Raw genomic sequence first — 25000 nt, forward strand, 5'->3', positions numbered from 1 at the left:
GTATTTATCGAAAAAATGAAAAAAACTTCCGGGGATATCATTCCCAGGAACTCTCATGTCAAATTTCATAAAGATCGGTCCAGTAGTTTAGTCTGAATCGCTATACACACACACACACACACACACACACACACACACACACACACACACACACACACACACACACACACCACGACCCTCGTCTCGATTCCTCCTCTATGTTAAAACATTTAGTCAAAACTTGACCAAATGTAACAAAAGTCCTAAACGGGTTTTAAATTCATCTTACAGTTACGAAGAATGCATTGAATATTATTGGTCTGCTGTTGTGTTCGATGCTCAAGCGTCCGATTATATTTTCTGATCGGGGTTCAAATCAAATTTATCTCTTACTTACAAATAGTTCATACAGTTTTTGCGTGTGTAAAAGGTTAGGGTTAGTGTTTGTGTTTTCAATAATAACAGACTTGAGAGGTTCCCATACAACACGAGTAAAAGGGCTTACGTTTGATTCTCCTCTTGTTGTTGTTGTTGTTGTTGCTGTTGTTGTTGTTGTTGTTGTTGTTGTTGTTGTTGTTGTTGTTGTTGTTGTTGTTGTTCTTCTTCTTCTTCTTCTTCTTCTTCTTCTTCTTCTTCTTCTTCTTCTTCTTCATGGGCTTAGACTCCCACGTTCACCCATGTTTTTAGCACGAGTGGATTTGTACGTGTATGACCGTTTTTACCCTGCCATTCTGGCAGCATACGCCGATTTCGGGGAAGGCATGCTGGGTATTGTCTTGTTTCTATGACAGTGGTCGTGTGCTTGCGTGTACACACGAAGGGGGTTAAGTCACTAGCAGGTCTGCACATAAGTTGACCTGGGAGATCGGAAAAATCTCCACTCTTAACTCACCAGGCGGCAGCGACCGGGATTCGAACTCACGACCTCCCGATTAGGAGGCCGACGTCTTACCACCACGCCACTGCGCCCGTCATACGTTTGATTTATCTTCGGTGTAAACAGTAGAACCTCCTTGTTAAGTCCCACAAAAATCATGCCAAAATAAGTCTTACAAGTGGAAGTAAATTTACAGATGAAATGTGTTCGTTTTTCACTAAAGTTTTCTTGTCTGACCATAACAGTGCAGGTGTTTTCGCGAAACCGAATATTTCAAAGGCCGGGCTATCATATTTTGAGAATGTACACACGTGTTTATCTGGAAATCACCCTTTTTATCATCTGAACCGTCGTTTGCTTTTGAAAAAATAGAGAGAAAAGAACAATTAAATGGCACTGGCATTAATACTTACGCAACTCTCTCTCTTTCTCTCTCTGTCTCTCTCTGTCTGTCTGTCTCTCTCTCTCTCTCTCTCTCTCTCACACACGCTCGCTCGCACGCACGCACTCACGAACGCACGCACGCACACACGCACGCACGCACGCACGCACGCACGCACGCACGTACGCACGCACGTACGCACGCACGCAGTAGTGTAGTGTAGTGTAGTGTAGTGTAGTGTAGTGTAGTGTAGTGTAGTGTGGTGTGGTGTAGTGCCCCTCCCCCACCCCCCATACACACACACACAAAGTCCAGGGTCAGCGACCCGTCACCACACCGACATACTCCAGCGACCACGGCGGAACTAATCCGGCCTGAGAGCTAAAGGCGGCGAGCGGTCGCTAGCTGGAGGTCTCCCTGAACACCCGGCCAACCTACAGGGGCCCGTCCGGGTAACTCCCTATCCGCGACCGCCAGCCCCGAAAGATCCGAGCACCCGATAAGATGCAGACCCCGGGATTAGCTCCCTTGTCCGCTTGTCACAAGTTGTCGCCCTTGGCAGAGAAGTGCAGCGTGACGACATTGTCCCCGCCAGGGCCAGGCACGCAGCCATCTTGGAATCTGGCGACCCGGCGCCGCCAGTGAAGCGGGGGTGAAAATTAAAACATAAAGTTTGCCTGTCAGAGTTCCGCTCGTCACACCAGTGAGAAAGAGCCCTGAGGGCCTTGCAAGGCTCTGTGTAGACTGGCAAATAGCCTGCTGTCGTCAACATGGGGCCAGCTTCATTGGGCAATTTCTGGAGCCCACTGTGAGCTCGTGCCTGTGCTTTAAAGTCGCAGTCTTTCCCCTGAAAACACTTGGTTTAAGCGTGTTTTTATTAATTTCTTGTATACATGTTATATACAGTAACAACATTAAGAACGTTAACAAGCAGACTGCTTATGGACACGTTCAAAAACAAATAATCAATACACATTCTGATAACAAGACATGGCGAACAAGTGATAACTTCAACCCTTTTCTTTCAAAATATTTCATAATATTTTATACAGATAAAGAGAGAGAGAGAGAGAGAGAGAGAGAGAGAGAGAGAGAGAGAGAGAGAGAGAGAGCGAGCGAGCGAGAGAAAGAGAGAGAGAGGGAGAGAGAAAGAGAGTCAGAGAGAGAGAGAGAGAATGCTTTGCTACATCTATTGCTGGAAACACTTCTGCTCACTATCTCAGATCCTTCCCCCGAAGGCGGCGTATGGCTGCCTGAATGGCGGGGTAAAAACGGTCATACACGTAAAATCCCACTCGTGCAAAAAGCATGAGTGAACGTGGGAGTTTCAGCCCATGAACGAAGAAGAAGAAGAAGACTATCTCAGATCCGGCCAGGCGTTTGCGTGGGATGAAGCTCTCCCGGGCCGCGGGATCCCTCCGTTTGGACATACATGTATACCAAAAATCAACATCCTGGCTGATTTGTGTGCAGAGTTGGAATTTCTTTCGTGAATTCATTTCTTAAAAAGCTGCACGTCTGAATAAGCCTGACCAGATCTGAGATGGTGAGCCCAATCGTTCACACGAGAAGAGCTGAGCCTTTAAATGTATCATCCTTCTCTCGCAATCCGTCGTGTTAAAACCACCCCTCGGGCTAAACAGCTTGAATGATAAAAAAATAAATAAACAAGGGCAATTACTACTAGGGGGGTGTGGAAGTGGGAGTAGAAAAGCCTCAACCTCGTTCAAAAGCCTGCATCTGTGGTCGTGAACATGGTGGTGTACGGGGGAAGTATTGTATCTTTAACGGAGTGTGCCTATATTAAGCCTGAGGTGGCTGAAAAAGGTTGCCGCCTTCCTACCCCCACGCCCTCATTCAGCAATCTCTCAGTAGATTTTGTTCATCTATTTGCCAAAGGGGAGGCGTGGTTGGGTTGGTTTTAGCAAGGGGGTGGGGTGGATGCTTGAAAGCAGCTGAGAAATGAGCAGTCATAATAATTATGATCGGCGGTCACGCTTGACGGGCGAACAATCTGAGACGCGAGTTCCTGCGTCTAGAATGATACTTGGAGTGTATTGCACTATTGGCCTGCCTTCCGGCTGCAAGACTGGGGCCTGCATGGGGCCTGCATTTTACTCTCTGCATGAGTTGTGTGACTGACATGATGTTTGACATACTCACAATTAGATCTTGCCTCTAATACTAGAATCTACAGCTCAGGGCTCCGAGATACGATAGGTTTTTGACGGTAATTCATACCCCCCCCCCCCCCAAACCATGGACTATATCCCCCTCCAAGCCCACCTCTTTCCCACCCCCCTTTGTCCTCTGTCAGAGCTCAAACTAAACGAATTGACTTTATCCTACACTCCAGCGGTAGTTGACTTTCAAGGTGTGTTTTATAAGTGGATAAAGCTTTTGTTTATCAATAACTTTTTGAGATTTTAATATCCAGTAGGTTATCTTTCGTAAGTCACGGACGGAGCAGCTTAGAAAGAAAAATCAAGAAGAAAACTGCACGATCAATTGATGAACTGGGAACTAGTTTCCTCATATATTTCACGACTTTCAAAGCACCTAAAGATCAGATTAAAAAAAGTCCACCTTGATAAACAAAGAATATCAAAAAGAGAAAACGATAGAAAGGGGGGAAAAAAACCCAGCCATGGTGCCAATGGGTCTCCGGGCAGGTTTTCTTGTTTTGAACATTTTCAGCTTTTAGTTCTGTGCATGCACGTTCAGTGCCATCTGTCATTTTTGCGGAGAGAAGCAGGTGAAACGAGCTGGGGGTGGTGGTGGGGGTGGAGGGTGTGATACAGGATTTCCTGGGGTGTTGTGGGGGTTAGCAAGGGTGGGGGAGGGGAGACGGACAAGGTTTCTTGACCTCACCTCCAAATCTTGATCCTGATCGATCAGCCATGGAGGTCGACAACCTGTTGATCGCATTGATCCGTATCGATCATTCTTTTCTTTCCAACCGATTGTTTTGATGGTCCTGATTGGATCTTGATAATTCCTTTGTAAGCCTTCCATGGTCGTTTCATTGTTCATTAGCTGATCTGGCGTAACTGGTCAAACTGAGCGCGAACACTGTTGTTATTTGGTGTGGTCGTGTCCGTTTATCTACTGCGATCTTCGACGCCTCTGGTGTATCATTTCAGGTTATTACGATGCGGCTGGCAGTGCACGATATTTCTAGATAATGCGGATGGCTACCTTCAATAGTCATTGTAAGGTACCTGTTTAGTATGAGCAAGACTTTATTCAATTAACTATGTACGAACATTTTGTTACGCAATAGGGTTTTGGTTTTGCAATAAGCAAATTAATACTTAGTACTTATCAGCAACTCCCACACACATTTTGAATTACATTTACTCAAACAAAAACAGCACTGACCTCATGCTTTAGGAGAGGGAAATTGTATAAGAGGCAAGAAAGAGAAAGATTAATTCGTACGTGTGTTGTACGTTATCGATTATGATCTCCGTCGACTGTGGTGTATTATTCAGGTGATTACGATGATGTGGACCATGTATCATACGTCTGTTTAATACCGTGGCAACGTTCAATCGTCATCAGAAGGTACCACTTATAAGGGCTTCGCATTGCAGACAATATGCAAATTGCTGAAAGCATTATTATATATAGTGTATAACTGACCTGTGTTAATCATTTGATGTTATATTGTCAAGTTATTCTTGTGGCTAACAGAACATGACCAGGATCGCGGTTTTGCGTAATGGACGCATTAAAAACAGATAGTATTCTTGATGATAAATCGGAACCTCATTCGGTTATCATTCAGACGTCTAAGTACATGTCGTCTGTAACACTGCGTTTATGCTGTGTCAATATCTGTAATGCGTATTTATTTCTATGACATTATTATAACGGTCCGCTTTGTAGTTGCTGGTGCTGTTATTGCTGGCGATGATGGTGGTTGGCAGAAGGAGTTTTTACTCCGAATAATGTACATGTTCAGTGAACATTCTCTGTGTTGTCTTGATCTTGCCTTCGAGAAGAAAAAAATTACAAAGTAAATCAATAAATACATAAATAAACAGTTGAATATAAATATATCACTTGGTTAAAGGCACAGCAAGCCTCCCGTAAACCATCACAGAGCTCCCCGAGCGTCTACATACAGTACAAGCATACTTCCATTTGAACGCTCACCGAACGGGAACATCCTGGCTGCTTTCTGTCGAGCGTGAGAAATTTTCAAAGAATTTATTTTCGTGGACTTGCTCCTCTACAACAATGGCCCCTCGTTTTGGTGCTGGACGGCTGTTATGAATATTCAATGCTGGAAATCACGCCCGGACAGTAAGCCTCCCGTAAACCATCACAGATACTGTCAGGCTTTTACACACAGTACAAACACCCTTCCATTTGAACGCTCACCAAACGGGAACATCCTAGGTGCCTACGTAAAGAGCGAGCAATTTTTAAAGAATTAATTTTGCAGATTGTCTCGAACACTTTTTGGACCCATCCTGAACTCAGGTCAAAAATGAGTTACTTCCCTTCGGGTCTCATTCTATCGATGTAAACAGTTTACTGGCCATAGCCGTGGATCGATCATTATCAGAATGTTTTTGGACCGTGATGCGTTTTTGCGCTAGACCTAACTTTTAAAATCTAAATAATAAATTGACAGCTTGTTACACAAACATTCTTTAATCATAAAAGAATTCTTTTTTCATCAAGACAAGATCAGTACAATTCGAAGTTGTGAAAGTTTGAAAAAAGAAAAGCCCGGAAGCAGGGTCACGCAAGGGTCGTAGCAGACGACGGTTTATGCATATCACCGTTCCTCTCAACAGTCAAAAGCCATCGCTAGAGTTCTTGTGAACCACAGCCGTTTGTTTCGTGCATAAAAACGTGCTATTGTAGATAAGCTCACATCGAGTCGCATTCAAATGACTAACTGACGACTACATTGTGAAAAAGGGAAACTGGATCACACGGGTTCACGATGGCTCAGGGGTAAGATAAACCACGCAAAAATAAATTCTTTGAAAATTGTTCGCTCTTTACGGAGGGCACCCAGGATGTTCTGGGGGGCCCGGTAGCTCAGTTGGTAGAGCACTGGACTTGTGATCGGAAGGTCGCAGGTTCGAATTCGGGCCGGGACGGACACGGGTCAACTTTATGTGCAGACCCAGAGACGGAAGCCATGTCCCACCCCCGTGTCATCACAATGGCACGTAAAAGACCTTGGTCATTCTGCCATAAGTGCAGGTGGCTGAATACACCTAAACACGCAGACACCTGGGTAGCGCGACTCCGTTGCTGCTAGCTTTCCACTGGGAGGAAGCGACCCGAATTTCCCAGCGATGGGACAATAAAGTAATGAAAATGAAATGAAATGAAAAAATGAAATCGGTGAGTGTTTAAATGAAAGGGTGTTTGTAAAAAGCCTGACCGTATCTGTGATGGTTTACGGGAGGCTTACTGTGCCTTTAATACGGTGTTTTGTTCTCATTCGTGTTGTCAAAAGCCATGGAATCTAGTACATGTATACAACAAAGGAGCACAACAACTTAAACTTGAGCATGGGCGGAAAACAATATGGATTCATAATATTCAACAAACATAAGAAAACTTGTCATTTAGGTTCACCTCCTTTCGAAACCCCCAGTGACCTTGGCATCAAAATTAGGCTGCTATAACTCTCACAGCATCTCTTGTTCTTTTCATCCCGAACACTATTTTCCTCTCCCAAGCAAGAAAAGCACAAAGAGAAAACAAGGAGCATATAAGAGTTCATCAAAGACACAAGAGCAGACGTCAGGTCATCAAAGACACACAAGGGACTAGAAAGAAAGCTCTTTCGTTTGGTTCTTTAAAAATCAACGTCCTCTCGTGTCCAATTGGGACATAAAAAGCCCTTAGCCTTGCACCAACACTATACAAGGGTCGATGGCAAAATTGGCAGCGAAAAGAACGCCGACATGTAGCTCCAGGGGACAGGTTAGGCTCGTGCGCTGGGAAGGTAGTCATTTGTTCTCTTTGTGGACCGAAAGGGGGCAGAAGGGAACGTCAAACCCGCGGAGAACGGGGCATCAACATCCGTGAAGTTTTGGGCGTTGAGGTCCGTCCCCACAGTCTTGCCAATCCAGTGTATGGTGTGGAGTTTTGATCTTCTCGGGTCTCTTTCTTCTTCGTCCCCCTTTCGGCGTCTTTTCGCTGTTGTCGTAATTGGTGGTTACCTCCCATCTCCTTGATCTAAGATCTGATGTGCTTATCAAAGACTTCGAGGTTTCCCCTTCACGTTTGGTGGTAAGGAAGAAGGAAGGGGGTGGGGTGGGGGGGGGACGGGGGTGTAGAAGGACACCGAGACAGTCAGACACACATAGACACACAGCGACGTAGGCAAGACCACGCAGATAGACCGAGAGACCGAGAGACCGAGAGACAGACAGACAGACAGACAGACAGACAGACATATAGAAACACACACACACACACACACACACACACACACGCACGCACGCACAGCCCAGTATCCATCTTTCACCCCCCACCCCCCCTACGCCCCCCACCCCCGCAGTATCGCATAAAAAACCTTGGCGTCGCTGTTTGTTCAGTCTTTGTAATCCACTTTACCTTTGAAAATGTGTGCCTCAAGGATTTTCATCTTTCTTGTGAAGGAAGGTAGCATTTTGTTGCTTGTTTAACCTTAATTGCCATAACCACATATTCCCTTGATCCAGTTCAAGGTGATTTGTGGGGGAGAAAATTGTGTAGCGTTTCTTAGATCTCAGTCGGTTTGGATAACTGCTTTTGACGTTTGTTGAAATCCTATATTTTTTATACTTGTTTTTTGTTTGTTGCAATCGTAAAAAGCACAGGTAACAAAACTGCAAACAAGCCGAAGAGGAAGACAGAAAGATAGGGACGTGGCATAGCACCGCGAGATAGGTACCTCTTACACAAACAGACAGACAGACAGACAGACGGACGGACGGACGGACGGACAGATAGACAGATAGACACACAGGCACACAAACACACACACAGACACACAGACAGACAGACAGACAGACAGACGGACGGACGGACGGACGGACAGACAGACAGACAGACAGACAGACAGACAGACAGACAGACAGACAGACAGACAGACAGACAGACAGACAGACAGACAGACATTTACCAACCGTCCACTGACGGTACACACTAACCCATGCAACTCAACGTGAAGATTGTACTGTGCTTTATTCGCTGAGGTGAATAAAGCAAGGTTCCAGTCCCGAAGACAGCAAATGGGGGCTGTCAGAGGCATCACGGGGATACCATGACAACCAAGACACCCGAGAAATCATCAATCTTGTCATCAGCCGTCTTTGACCTTTGCCCTTTGCGCATCCGCATCATCTGTCTTGACCTCTGTCAGCAGTAACCTCCTCCCTCTCCTCCTGCTCCTCCACCCCATGTTTCTTTGTCGTTCTTATACTCTTGTTTCTCCTCCTCTTCATGATGAGTGAGTGAGTAAGTGAGTTATTAAGTACAAATAGCAAATTTCAGTTTACAACAACAACAACAACAACAACAACAACAACAACAACAACAACAACAACAACAACAACAACAACAACAACAACAACTTTCTGTCTTCTTGATTTCTTGCTACTACCTTTATTCCTTTCATTTATTGAATTAGATAAAGTCTTTGTTCAGTTCCCTATTTGTCCATTGTACCGAGAGAATTATCCTGCATAACTCTCAGTTCTTTTTGTCAGCACTAGGAGTGTGTATTCTGTTTGTAATTGTTTTACTTTTTGTAACTTTCGGTATTCTGTGACATTTTTGTTAATGTTCGTGGTGTTTTGTTTCTTCCGCCTGATCCCTCCTCTCCACCTCCTCTCCCGTTGCTTTTCGTCGTCGTCGTTGTCCTCTTCCTCCTTTTCCACCCTTTTTTTTGTCGTCGGCGTCGTCTTCCACTCCCTCTCCCCACACCATTTGTTTTACACCTCTCTTCCTGCTTTCCTCTCCTTTCTTTTCATTGTCGTCTTCTTCGTCGTCGACCATCTCCCCCCTCTCCTTCCCTCTCTCTCTCCTCGTCATTTTTACCGTTGACGTCCTCGTTCCTCCCCCCCCCCTCCTTCTTCTCCACCTCTGCCATCGGGGTGTGCTCGTGAGTCAGGTTTCCAACGAGGCGTGACGGGGGTCAGGGATGATGAGGCGGTGATGGGACCTTGACAAACGATGCGTGGCCACGCGGAGCAGGGCACGGCTAATCAGGCGTGCACGACTCACGGAGGGTGGGGGTGGCGGTGGTGGTGGGGTCCAGTGAGGATGGGGGAAGCTTGTTGCAGAGACAGGTTAAGCCCAGGGAAGGGGGAGAGTGAGAGATTGGGGCAAATCGATTCCTTTTTTTAGAGGCGCTTATTGACAGATCTACTGAAAGTAATAATTAATTATGAGAATTTCTTTTTTTTTTGGTTTCATTCAAGCAATTCAAGGAAATCGGTTCTTTTGGTTTAAACATAAGTTTATTTTAACAAAGGTTACAATCATGACATGTATACAAAGTTCACAGAAACAGCAACAAGCTAGAAGCTTATAGTGGTGTTCCTGCATGACAGTACAACATAAGGCGGTAACGGGTGAAAAATGTGTCTCAATAAACCAAATCTATTAATAACGTAATGAACGTTGCATAATGATTATAAAGAAAGACAGTAAAAGGAAGGAGGGAAAGAAGATGAATAAAAGAAGAGGGATGGGTAGGAGATGTGCAGAAGTTAAAGTTGTTGTCCGGCTTGTAGAGCATTTATTCTGACTTACCCGAAGCGGCCTGAACGTTCAATGAACGAGTGTACGGTGGAAAAAATTTTCCTGTTCAAATCTAAAGAATACTGTCTGTCTCCGTTTAAAAGGTGGGGGAGGTGAATTGTGTGATTAGGGAGGGTATGTATAGTTTCTTGACGTGCTTCGCGATAATTTGGACAATCGAATATGAAGTGTTGTACGGATTCGGACGGGAATCCACAGTCACAAGATGCATCTGTAGCAACGTGACGTCTCACTAGATCGTTATTGAGATCACTTATATATAACCTGATCGGTTCTTTTGAAATGTGCTTGCAGGTAGATCTGCTGGTAAGAACAATTATTTATGACATTATCAATTCGATGGTATATATGCAAATCGATTTTTTGGGGTAGGCAGAAATACTGACACGATCAATAACTCATAAGAATATTAGTTTTAATTTCTTTTAGTATCTGAGAGTCAGTTGACTAAAAAAGCAACGGCTTACTTTACGAACAGATTGGTAAAACGCACTCTGCAACACGATGGAAGGGATTATGACACAAGACATGCACCGGAGTAAGGTTACTGTACATTTTGTAAAAAAAATCTCAATTAAGAAAAATGTCCCAAATCCTATGTTACGTCAGAAGCCAACCGTTTTCAGCGGACATGAAGTCCAACAAGTCTCGATCATCCTTAATCTTTTAGTGTTGTCTTCAAAATAAAGTAAGCCCCGGTAAGTAAAAATATAACTTTTGGGGGAAATTGGTGCACTGCCACAAAGCAGAAGTATTAAAAAACCATGCTCAGTTCAACAAGACGACCCAGATCCCAGTGTGTGTGTGCATACGTGACGTGCGTACGTGTGTGTTTGTGTGATTGCAAAGGACACCTCGCGCGTATGTCTGGACTTGCAACAATAAAAGAATTTGCAATGTTCTTATAAACACCGATTACCACCATGACCTGAACAACAACATCAACAATATCATCGGAGGGTAACAAGCAGGAACAGCGACTGACCGCACATCATTGTGAAACAGCTCTAATGCCCTCAGCAAAATGCTGGATATAAACCTTTAATGACTCAGAAACCAGAAACGATAGAACACAAATCGTTTAATGCACAGACTTGAATCTAATAGACAGTTTTTGTAAGTCCGTAGTTTAATGCCTGTTTTCCCCTCTCCCCCGATCAACTTTTAATTGACATTTGTGGCCAGGAGAGAGCCAGGAGCACCAACCCGAGCGTCATGCTTATGTCTTCGTCACATGCTTACCCCCAATTATTTATCTTTCATCGCTTCATTACTTCTGACACATCCTCCGCTTTCTTTGGGAGCTTCTTCCGGTTGTGCAATCAAGGTTTCTTCCTTTCTCTCCCGGCGGCCATAGTGCTCTCTCGTTCCTCTTCTTACTCCTTCTTCTCGGAGGTTCTGACCTGCTTTTTGCCGTGTTTCTTCATCCCTTTTGTAATTATCGTGGCAAGAGCTGCGCGGAGTGACACAACCAATAAAAAGGTCATGCGCGGCAGGCTACTTCCGGCCCAGTGGCTGTGTATTATTACGCCACATCCACAACGAGGCTCCCTTACAGGAACTTCGTGTCGCTCTTGTCAATTAGAGGCGAGTTAGGTCTGCGCTTCATGGAGGTGCAGGCAGGCTAAAGTCTTCTCGACTTTCTTGTTATATCGTTCTCTCAGGGCCAGCCTTCGACAGACTAGAATAAAAGGGGGAGACGGGTGTAGAAGCCATTGGCGTCACGATACCTTTTCTTCAAGTCCTCCCCATAAAACACTTGGAGAACAGCAGCTGGCATTTACTGATTTGTACTTGAAATTATCTCCATTTTCACGCGCGGCCGTTAAAACATTTCTATAAGGCAGCGTCGTTTAGGTTTCTCGTTGAGTTACGTTCCTCCATCTATCAGCTCTTTGATCGTGTGAGCCAGTACATCCCCCCTCCCCCTCACTCTGTCTCCCCTTCCCCCCCGTTTCCCTATGCCCCCTTCCCCACTATCCAGATCAGTCTGCACCTCCGTGCGACAACATCTTGCAGTTTTCAGCGAATTCACAGTTTACAGAATGTTGTGTAAAGTTTTCCTTCGCTCTTTCTTAAAACATATCGCCAAGTTTCCATACGCGTTTTACTGGTTGGCGAGAAAACACACATAAAGTTGCGATGGTGTTTATGGCGAGTCCGCAAAACGCTAACGAGTACACGTGCTGACATGCGCATGCGCCCATAAAGACGTCCTGGAGCCGGTTGCCTCCCTTTATGACTTCACTTCCTGCGCATGTCTTCTTTTAAAGTTTCGCGTGCCCGTGTTTAATTGTAGGTTTGGGCTGTAAAGCAATACCTCTGTGTTGATATTTTCAAAGACTCCGTGTGCCACTGTCTTGCTGACCTTTTCAACACTTGATACGATCGGAACAAATTCTACGTCGTATCTGTGTCGTTCGTCTTTAAAAGTAAACTTAAAAAAAGAAGTTTTAAAAAGGCGGTGGTAGGGATGGGGGTGGGGTGATGTGGTGCACGAAGCACCTTCCTCTTTTTTGTACGATCCTTTTTGTGAGAACTGTTCCATCTATACTGCTACATTTTGACATTTTCTTGTCACTGACTGTCTGTATTCTTGCTCCTCCAGGGAAAGATACGCATGTCTCATTAACTAGGGTCAGGGGAATGTTTTACCAACATTGTTTAAATTTGTTTGAAAATGCATTCATGTTAAAAAAAAACCCAGCTGATGATTCAATACTCATTTTGAAAAGTGAATTTTGGAAAAGGGTTATTGTTTTAACATTGGGTTAATGTGAGTCATTCTCTCAGGTCTATGCACAGCTTGTACCAGTGTTAAAAACTATATTTTCTCTTGAAAAATCTTACAATTCAGCTACCTAGCCAAGCTCTGGGAGCCGTATAAGATTATGCATAAGATTATTATTACTGATGTCTTGACCTCATCACAAACTTGGTTAAACACTGTCAAGCATGATCAAGATAACTCATCAGTCACGATAAGTGAATAATTTTATATATTCAAATAAAGAAACAAATGAATAAATAATAAATTAAAAAACAAAGCAAAACAGTTGACATGAGTAAATAGGCAAATATCAGTTAGCTGATGCACAATTCAATTTTGAAAAGATAGACTCAAAAATTGTGTGTAAATAATGCATGTTTAATACTCGTTCATTTGAGAAATGCTCGAAGACAACAACAAAAAACTAAAAAAGAAAGAATATAAAAATAGATTGTTATGGCGGGTTTTCCAAGAGCTGATAAATCACGAGAAGAGGCGCGAAAATCCAGTGACAAGCTTTTGGTTCAACCACGAAACCTAAATTTAGATAAGACCCTTAGAAAGCTAGAAAAAAATCCAAACCTCTCTACGCATCCTCCATATCGGAAGTGACTTCTTTAACCAATAGACAGCGAGTAAATGGATCTGTCTACCTTGGCGACTTCTGAGCCGGCGTGTGACTATCCGGTTCCTAATTAAAACACGAACACCGCGGAAGCTGATCTATCTTTCGGTCACTTCAACTGTCCGGTAGCCGCTTTCGGTCAAACAGCTTCATTTAACTCACTGGTCAATCACACCTGACTGGACCCTCCTCAGCAATCTTTGTGTGTGTGTGTGTGTGTGTGTGTGTGTGTGTGTGTATGTGTGCATGTGTGTGTGTTTGTGTGTGTGTTTGTGTGTGTGTTTGTGTGTGTGTGTGTGTGTGTGTGAGTGTATGTGTTTGTCTGTCTGTCAGTGTCAGTGTCTGTGTGCCTTTGTCTGCGTGTGTTTGTAACTGTCTTATCTGGTAAAACAAAAATGTGTGGGCTGGTCTTGCTTTCACCAGATAGGAATTTGAAAGGTACGCTAAAAATGTGCTAAAAAGAATGACACGTCACTGCTATGCATGCTGACCTTTGTGGCATGCAACATATTGGCCAGACGTGGAATCCCAGTGTATCTTGTCTGACAGGGTAAATTAGTCATTATTTGACTACAGCTAACTTAACCTACCCATTCTGATCTAACCTTGCCCAATCGTACTTAAACCAACCATCGTATTCATCTTTAAATTACCGTTTGATCAGTCAACAACACAACTATTTGAACAGATAGCAAAGAAACGAAAATGAAACCAACAAACAAACAAATTCATGAGATTCTCAAACAAAGACAAATAAACCAACCAACAAACCAAATGCACAAACAAACAAACAAACAAACAACCCCAAACAGAACAACGATGACCATTACGACGACAACAACCACAGCAACAAAGCTTACTACAGCAAAAAAATCACATTTAACTACAACACAGACAGCGCCAGTGTATCATCTGTTATTGGACGGATTACATTTTTTACTCGGAATATCTATCTTTTCCCATCATTCAACATTAACAGGGTCAGAAAAAAAATGTACCAAATGACTGACGTTGGTAAAACGTACTCAGAATATACACAGTTCAAATTACCCCAGATACCAAGCGAAAAAAATTCCCTTCCTACAATAAAACCACTGTTTGGATACGAAATTCATGAGATTCTCAAACAAAGAGAGAGACACATGACAAGCTTACCAAATTGGCCTTACTCTCGAACGAAGAATACCTCCCCGTAAATTAGAAACCGCGGGTAAAATAGAGGCGGGGAGGAATGATACGAGTTTTCTTCCAAACAATAACACCTCTTGTTCCAAGAAAAGCTCAGGGCGCAGTACTATCTTAACCCCATCCCTCCCCTCCCCCTCCCCCATAGACAAGACTAATGACTTTCTCCTAAACACTGACCCTATTGTTAAGAAAAGAACGAGCGCCGCAGCGCTTTTAGCCGATTCTGCGTCATCCCCTTGATGACGTAATAATTGGTGCGACATAGAGGCCGTCATCAAAGCGCTGTGGCGTCAAGAATGGCGAAGACAACCGCAAGGCATTTAAAGCGATTAGCAGCTGGTGTGAGGATGCAGTTGTTCTGATTCGATTTGATTTGTTGGACACTTCCCTTCAAACGTGGCTGCGGTCTTTCCCAGGCCGAACTACAATGTTCACCTGACCGTAAACGGCGGCGTCCTTAGACTATAAGGGACGTAACTCTGGTCCCATCAAGGGATGTCACTGTCTTCCGGTGCTTGTGATGTCGGTTATTCCCCCTTGCAACCTTCTTCATCTGCTTGCTTCCTTTTCACGTTGCCAATGTTCATGTTGTCTTGCTTGTACTACATTGTCTTTTTGTTTTTCTCATCATCGAGATCGTTCTTCTGTTTACGCCGTGATCTTATTGGTTTCAAACGTATTTCGATAATCAAACCATCGTTATTTTCACACCCATCGTCGTTGGCGTCTTCCTCGTCGTCCTCGATATCGTGGTCGTCGTCAGCACCTTATGTCTTCTTGTTATTTATTTATTTATAGATAGATTTATCTATTTATCTATGTATTTGTTATTTCAGTTAATGCATTTACTTATTTTGTTAGTATTTGCAACAACATCTGCTATATTAGTACAAGTAGTGAACCAGTACTACATTTATTTCTCCTACTTCTTCAAAGTAACAGATTTTTTTCCTTCTCTAATCTCTGAAGCAGATCTACAATTCCACAAATTTGATTGGCGAAATAAACCAAAATAAAGAACAAGAATACTGAAAAGCTTTTTTTTTTTTTAAATCTCGCAAGAAAACAAATGTATGCACAAAGAGGACACACCTACCCTCCTTAAAAAAAAGTAAAGAAAAAAACCCGAAATGAAAGAACAAAAAATGACTGCACAGGCTTAAAAAAAAAAGGCAAAAAAGACAAAGGTAAAACATACGATATACTGCACAGACTGCATATAGTGTACTGTAGTGTTTGCGGGTCTAGCATCTTGAGTGTATATTTGTGCCATCAGGTCCAGACGGGGGCGGTAGGGGGAAAGCATTGTTTTCATACCTGTCTGAGAGGCTGTGTGTGTTTCACGTGCCACAGTGTGGTCTGCGCTCCCTCCCTGTCATGCTCATTGCCTGTCGATAATTGCTTTGTTTTTCTCCAAGGTACGCTTCTATTCCGCCTCTGTGCCCCCCCCCCCCCCCCCCCACCGCCTCCCGGCCCATAACTCCTCGTACACCCCCCCCCCCCCCCCTGCCAACTTTCTCTCCACAAAATCCCCCCGCTGCTGACCTTCCCGCCCCCACCCTCTATCGGCTATATCCTCCTCGATCGTTTCTCTGAGCTGCAGCTCTCTGTCCGGTTTAGACTTACTACACTTTTGAGACTAATTACTCAAGATCTGTCTGTCTGTCTGCCTGTCTGTACCTCTGTATCTGTATGTTCCTTTGACTTTCTTGTTGTATCTACCTGTATCTGTTGTCTCTTTTGGTCTGTATAATAATAATAATAATAATAATAATAATAATAAATGAGCATTTATATAGCGCAACATCATAACTTTACAATTATGCTCTTTGCGCTTGACACATTTAAAATTAAAACACAGTTATACAAGCATTTACATCTACATTCATAGTCAACAACGCTTTATTAAAAGCATACACCATCAAACATACATTACGAAAAAAATTTCCACTAACTAAGTAATAAAAACATGAATAAAATAGGTAGTGAAAACAAGGAAATACCAGCTGAATACCCTTAATCAAACAGAACATGTTATCAACAATAATGAAAACAGCCCTATATGTTAATGTACATTATCACATTATCACTAAAACAACAAATACACTACATGTAGCCTACTGATGGACTGAGAAAACAAAATCAGGGGTTGTATTTCTTGAAGAGGTGCGTTTTAAGCTCGTTTGAATGCTTGGGGTGACTGAGAGTGGCGGATGTGAAAGGGGAGAGAATTCCATTGTGTGGGTGCGCAGAAAGTAAAAGTGCGTTGTCCGTATGTTTTGGTTTTGGTGTGTGGAATGGTAAGGATGCGACAGTCAGAAGAGGCACGGAGTTGTCTTGCTGGAGAATAGACGGTGAGGAGTTCAGAGAAGTAAGCAGGAGACGGACAGTTTGTAGTCAATGCGGGCTTCAATAGGTAACCAGTGCAGTGTGCGAAGAAGTGGTGTTGCGTGATCTCGTTTTCGTGCTTTGAGAATGAGGCGTGCTGCCGAGTTTAGGACTTTTTGTAGTTTATGCAGGTGGTACAGAGGACAGCCGCAGAGAGAAGAGAGTTGCAGTAGTCAAGTTTAGAAAGAACAAAGGCACAGACAATAGTGTTAGTTGTTTGAGAGGAGAGTGTGTGGCGAATGGTGCTGATCTTACGAAGCTCAAAATAAGCTGCTCTACAGACTAAAGATATATGTTTCATGTCAGATGAAGGGGTGAATCCAAGGTTTCTAGCTGATGGTGAGAAAAGAATGTCGGTGTTGCCTATTTGAACAGAAACAGGTTGGGGAGAGGGAAGTGTAGTGTTCTTCTTTTTGCACAGTAAGACTTCAGTCTTATCATCATTCAGCTTAAACAACAGCTGCTTCAAAACTACCTTTTCAAACACTTTAAACAAGAATGATAAATTAGATACAGGACGATAGTTCTTCAAAATATTGACATCAAGACTAGGTTTTTGAGAAGTGGTTTGACAAGTGCAGTTTTGAACAATGATGGAAAAACACCAGACAACAGGCTAGGCTATCATTGACAATTTGAGTAAGAGTTGGCAACAACACATCAAGATTCTCAAAAAGCAGTGGTGTGGGTATGGCATCAGGTGGACAAGTTGTTGGTTTGGACTTCAGAATAATGGATCTAAGGTCTTTTTCACTGATTGGCTGAAATGATGGAAAAGAACAATCAGTGGGAACATCAACGTGACTGGAGGAAGCAGAATGTGCACTCATCTGATCAAGTTCAGAACGAATATCAGAAACCTTCTTGATGAAATAATCACTGAATACATCTGGCAGCTGACTAGCGGGATAAACAGAGGGAAGTGGGGATACCTTACTGCAATAGGCCTAATCTGGGTTTGGAGGAAGGTTGTCTTTGCTGCGTGTACTCACTTAGTTACAATGTCCTTTGCTCCTTGAAATATTTGTTTATGGACAGTAAGACCAGTCTTAAGATACCTGCGCTCAGCACGCCTTCGGTCACATTTGGCATCACGCAGTTCGACACAGATATTGGAGTACCACGGTGCGGACTTGGACGGACGGACACGGCGACGTGAAACGGGGGCATGAACGTCATGTGCAGCAGCGTGGCATCAAGTTGGTCAGCGGAGGGGGAGGGGGGCAGCGCGTTCTGCAGCTCGTCCCTAAAAGCGTCTTTATCCATCGTACGGAGACAGCTGACAGACTTAAACATGGGTGAAGGAGGAGGACACTGGGTCATCAGATCAAACAAAACACAAAAATGATCTGAGGCTAAGGCATGTGTAACAGACACAGATTGAACAATATGATCATCAGGCCTATACATAACCCAATCCAGTATGTGATTCTTCTTGTGTGTTGGATGACCGACTGACTGTGTGAATTGAAAAACATCTAAAATATCTAACATCTTGACAGTGGCAGGGTGGTTGCAGTCATCAAAATGAACATTGATATCACCAAGCAAAACAGGAGTTCCAGACAAAGTATTACAATGGTCAACAAGGTCATGAAATTCAGAGATAAACATGGCATCAGTCAATTTGTTTTTTGAGTTTGGACTGAGGAGGCCTATAGATGCAAAACAACTGAACTGGTTTCTGATGAAGGGCTATTGTCACTTGTACACACTCAAAGGATGGATTTGTAAATGGCAAGACACAAACAGGCGGTCGGATTGACAGACAGACAGACAGACAGACCCACGTACACACACTGACACACAAACACCCCCACCCCCACCCACTCAACCCCACCTCCATCCCCTCCCTGCCTCCCCTCTTTTGCTCACACACACACACACACACACACACACACACACACACACACACACACACACACACACACACACACACGACATGTACACTTTCGCGAAAATTACATTGATGAATCCCAAACCACCACCACCCTCTCGCTATGAACCTTGTGTTTTCCTCCGAAAACGGCGTATGGCTGCCTAAATGGCGGGGTAAAAAACGGTCATACACGTAAAATTCCACTCGTGCAAAAAACACGAGTGTACGTGGGAGTTTCAGCCCACGAACGCAGAAGAAGAAGAAGAAGAAGAACCTTGTGTTTTCGCGAATAAAATATTCTGACTTCTGACTTCTGACACACACACACACACGCACACACACACACACACACACACACACACACACACACACACACACACATCCAATCTTTCCTTTTTTTGTTTCAGACTTTGCCGGTGTCTCTGTTTTTCAATTTTTTTCTTCGGCCACCCAGGAATATTTATGTCGGCTTTGTTTTCCTTTGAGTGCAGTAAGATGTCTACCGTTCATTGTATTGCCTGCAGATCTTGCCATTCTTCACCCCAGCCCCAGCTTTTGTGGCCAGGGTCCGTAAAACAAAGGAATGAAACCTGCATGTTTTAGTGCAGATTTTCGAACGCTCATGCGAGCATTTAGTTACATCTGGGGTCTGCTAAATAAAAATATGTAATAGCTAGTCAGTTGAGTTCTCGAAGGAGAACGGGGTGTAGCTTGGTTGGCCGACACACTCGTATGTTCTGCTTACGATGTGCAAGTGGACGAACTGCAAAAACCAAAGGGAATACGGGAAAAGATATATACACATAGAATGCAAAGGGGACGAAAGCACAATTCAGTTTCCTCCCTCTTCAATTTTTTATGAATGGATAAACATAAAATAGCACCTGTGGTAATATTAATTTCACGATGTTGCAATTGAATTAAACTCTTTTTTAAATAAGTGGAAAAAAATTCTCCATAAGGTAACGTAAACATGAACGCAATTAGAAACCCTTGTCACCCAGCCAGTGGGCAATATCAATGCAACAAGACCACACACACACACACACACAAACCAGACAAGCAGATACTACCCCCCGTACCACCGACAACAACCATGCACGACAATAACAATAGCATCAAAAACCTAAGGAAGGAAGAAATGAGAGCCTGGTATCAATGAGAAAAGTCGACTTCGCGAAGTCTGCTTTACGAAGCTCGCTGCACAAAGCTTTGGCGCTGAATTTTTGGTTAAATGACTTCGCGAAGCCTGCTTTACGAAGCTCGCTGCACAAAGCTTTGGCGCTGAATTTTTGGTTAAATGACTTCGCGAAGTCTGCTTTACGAAACTCGCTGCACAAAGCTTTGGCGCTGAATTTTTGGTTAAATGACTTCGCGAAGCCTGCTTTACAAAGCTCGCTGCACAAAGCTTTGGCGCTGAATTTTTGGTTAAATGACTTCGGGAAGTCTGCTTTACGAAGCTCGCTGCACAAAGCTTTGGCGCTGAATTTTTGGTTAAATGACTTCGCGAAGCCTGCTTTACGAAGCTCGCTGCACAAAGCTTTGGCGCTGAATTTTTGGTTAAATGACTTCGCGAAGCCTGCTTTACGAAGCTCGCTGCACAAAGCTTTGGCGCTGAATTTTTGGTTGAATGACTTCGCGAAGTCTCCTTTACGAAGCTCGCTGCACAAAGCTTTGGTGCTGAATTTTTGGTTAAATGACTTCGCGAAGTCTCCTTTACGAAGCTCGCTGCACAAAGCTTTGGCGCTGAATTTTTGGTTAAATGACTTTGCGAAGTCTCCTTTACGAAGCTCGCTGCACAAAGCTTTGGCGCTGAATTTTTGGTTAAATGACTTCGCGAAGCCTGCTTTACGAAGCTCGCTGCACAAAGCTTTGGCGCTGAATTTTTGGTTAAATGACTTCGCGAAGTCTGCTTTACGCAGCTCGCTGCACAAAGCTTTGACGCTGAATTTTTGGTTAAATGACTTCGCGAAGTCTGTTTTACGAAGCTCGCTGCACAAAGCTTTGGCGCTGAATTTTTGGTTAAATGACTTCGCGAAGCCTGCTTTACGAAGCTCGCTGCACAAAGCTTTGGCGCTGAATTTTTGGTTGAATGACTTCGCGAAGTCTCCTTTACGAAGCTCGCTGCACAAAGCTTTGGCGCTGAATTTTTGGTTAAATGACTTCGCGAAGCCTGCTTTACGAAGCTCGCTGCACAAAGCTTTGGCGCTGAATTTTTGGTTAAATGACTTCGCGAAGCCTGCTTTACGAAGCTCGCTGCACAAAGCTTTGGCGCTGAATTTTTGGTTGAATGACTTCGCGAAGTCTCCTTTACGAAGCTCGCTGCACAAAGCTTTGGCGCTGAATTTTTGGTTAAATGACTTTGCGAAGTTTTCGCAAGTCATTTTTGGGACCAGTTTAGGACAGCTTTAAAGGAATGTTCCTCTGAAGAACTTCCTTTGGCCTTCACCATGCATGCTGTGTGACTGAACTCAGACTGAAACTATTCCCCAATCAACAACTATTTCACAAAAAGCTAAGACCTTAATTAACTGACTCAATTTAATCAAATTCCAACTGACAACGCAAGCCATGCAAGTTGTAACACGCTGCACGGCTTTTGGCATGTGTAAACAAGCAAAGTATCTTTCCACCTACCCCCTCTTCTTCCCCCGTTATTTCACCGTGGGTAATCAATCAGCCATGGGCTGTCCATTTCAAGGTATCCTTCTTCTTCTATACCGTTATTTCACCTACGTTAGTTATACTGTGACCGTGTAAACAAGCGAAGTATCTTTTAAAGGCACAGTAAGCCTCCCGTAAACCATTACAGATTTGTTTGTTTTGTTTGTTTGTTTGCTTAACGCCCAGCCGACCACGAAGCGCCATATCAGGGCGGTGCTGCTTTGACAGTATAACGTGCGCCACACACAAGACAGAAGTCGCAGCACAGGCTTCATGTCTCACCCAGTCACATTATTCTGACACCGGACCAACCAGTCCTGGCACTAACCCCATAATGCCAGGCGCCAGGCGGAGCAGCCACTAGATTGCCAATTTTAAAGTCTCAGGTATGACCCGGCCGGGGTTCGAATCCACGACCTCCCCATCACGGGCCGGACGCCTTAGCACCAGGCCAACCGTGCCGGTTCCATCACAGATACTGTCAGGCTTTTTACACACAGTACAAACACCATTTCATTTAAACACTCACCGCTTGAGAACATTATAGGTGCCCTCCGTAAAGAGCGAGCAATTTTCAAATAATTCTATTTTTGCGTGGTTTATCTTACCTCTGAGCCATCGTGAACCCGTGTAATCCAGTTTCCCTTTTTTCACAATTTAGCCGCCAGTTTGTCATTTCAATGCAAATCTCTGTAAGCTTATCTGCAATAGCACGTTATTGTGTACCTTTGAATCTGAAATGCAACATTGAAACGGCTGCGAACTAGAGCAGTGGCGGTTATTGGTTCAGAGGAACTGGCGCCAGGCAGCGTCGTCTGCTACGAGAACCACGACCTTGCGTGACCCTGCTTCCGGGCTATCTTTTTTTTTAAACTTTCAAAACTTCGTATTGTTCTGATCTTGTCTTGATGAAAAAAGATTTTTTTTATGATTTAAGAATGTTTGTGTAACAAGCTGTCAATTTATTATTTAGATTTCAAAAGTTAGGTCAGAAGCGCAAAAAAGCACCGTCCGATTGTCTGACAGACAATCCGCAAAATTAATTCTTTGAAAATTGCTAGCTCTTTACGTAGGGCATCTAGGATGTTCCCGTTCGGTGGGCGTTCAAATGGAAGGGTGTTTGTACTGTGTATAAAAGCCTGACAGTATCTGTGATGGTTTACGGGAGGCTTACTGAGCCTTTAAAGGTACCTTTCTTCCCTCCACCGTAATTCCACCGTAGCTAATCAGCCTTGAGCCGAATTGCTGTCCATTTCAAGGTATCGTTCTTCTTCTACCGTTATTTCACCTTCATTATACTGTGACTGTGTAAGCAAGCGAAGTATCTTTCAAGGTACCCTTCTTCCCTCCACAGTTATTTCACCGTAGGTAATCAGGCACGAGCCGAGGGGCTGTCCATTTCAATCTCCGCACGATTTGTTGTCAAATGAGCGAGCGCCGAGGTGCGAAAATCACCCCTCATGAAACGAGACAGCTCTGCCTACCTGCCAGCCTTCCTCACTTTGACTAATAACCGCAATTCACACAAACAGCGAGGAAGCTAGTTCTCGCTTCGTGGAAATAATGACGTACCATTGACTGATAACCGCACTTCAGCACAACGGTGAGGCAGGCTCGCTCTTGCTTCACGGAAATAATGACGTACCATTGACTAATCACCGAACAACACCGCAGGTAATGTTCACTCCTCCGAAATAACGAGGTACCGGAATTGGTCAACCCTCACGTTGGCATCCATTTTGTGGCGGTTGTTCTCATTTGCGCGAAATGAGGTAAAAAGTATCATTCCGGATGCCTTTTTTTCGGAGGACTGACAAAGCGTGTCATGCCCTGGTGCCTGGGGATGATGGAAAGGTGGTCTAACTGAAAGTGAATCAAGCTTTAACGAGCGGAAGTGATTGGAATGTACATGCAGTTGGATACAGTTGCTTCCCTAGCTCATGGGCCTTGTCAGCGCTTCCGGTGAGCGATCGGGGATGCTTATGCGGATGAATAAAATGTAGTTCTCTATGTCTGCGTGTATTGCTGTTTGTTTTAATTAAAGTTTTAATGCAAAGAGGAGAGATTGAATAATACAGTTGCGTAGGTTGATCATGTATCAGGCAAGAAGTGAACCGAGTGTCATGTTATGATGTCACAATCAAATGCAATACAACACACTTTTGAGAAACAGACCCATGTCGGTTTTAACATTCCTATAAAAAAATTGTACAAAGACAAAATTCGAGGGGAAAAGAGCGACATAACAAACTGTTTCAAACACAGGTTGATAAGCTGGTACATGTGTCGGCTTCTGGACACAAGTGTATGCCTTGTTTTTTTGGTGACCGTTTCAGGGTTATCCTTTTTCCCTTTGTATCTATTTTTCGGTCTTATACGACTAAAAAGCAAAATTGATGACTGCAAGGAAACAGAAAAAGTTATACGCATTCCTCTCCCAATTTCATCTCAGAATTAGAAGAAAAAACACACCCGCCCTGCAACAAATAATACAGAAGAATCACATGGTGGCCCTTCGCTATCAACGGACTCCTTAAAATTATAAATAAGTTTTCTCCTGCAGTCAAAAGAGAACAGAAAGAAAGAGCAAAGATCAAGAAGACAGACAAAAGAAAAAAACCAAACGAAAATAAGAAGATAAAAGAAAAAGAAAGAAAGAAAGAAAGAAAGAAAGAAAAAAAAACCAAAAAAAACACCGGCCCTACATCAACCCCCATAACTCTCTTGCTCATGATGATAAAAACATGGTGAAGGAAGGTGAAATCAAAGAGCAGCGCTTTGATGAAATGAACAAGATCGAGGATCGCAGCGTGCATATATTATATTCTTGACTGTGAAAAACACACAAAAAGAAACCATCAATTTGAATTCAAAACCAATAAGCACAGAAATGAAAAAAAGGAAAAGATAAAGAAGAAAAACACACAGCAGCAACACACCAGGTAAAATCAGTACATGTACCATGAAAACCAGAGTTATATATATGAAGTCTTATATCGCGCGCGTATCTCCAGACTCGGACTCAAGGCGCAGGGATCTATTTATGCCGTGTGAGATGGAATTTTTTACACAATACATCACGCATTCACATCGACCAGCAGATCGCAGCCATTTTGGCGCATATCCTACTTTTCACGGCCTATTATTCCAAGTCACACGGGTATTTTGGTGGACATTTTTTATCTATGCCTATACAATTTTGCCAGGAAAGACCCTTTTGTCAATCGTGGGATCTTTAACGTGCACACCCCAATGTAGTGTACACGAAGGGACCTCGGTTTTTCGTCTCATCCGAAAGACTAGCACTTGAACCCACCACCTAGGTTAGGAAAGGGGGGAGAAAATTGGTAACGCCCTGACCCAGGGTCGAACTCGCAACCTCTCGCTTCCGAGCGCAAGTGCGTTACCACTCGGCCACCCAGTCAGTACAGAGTGTGCCCAAGTGAGAGGCGCATGCT

This window comes from Littorina saxatilis, linkage group LG17 (assembly GCF_037325665.1).
Source record: "Littorina saxatilis isolate snail1 linkage group LG17, US_GU_Lsax_2.0, whole genome shotgun sequence".
Taxonomy (NCBI): domain Eukaryota; kingdom Metazoa; phylum Mollusca; class Gastropoda; order Littorinimorpha; family Littorinidae; genus Littorina; species Littorina saxatilis.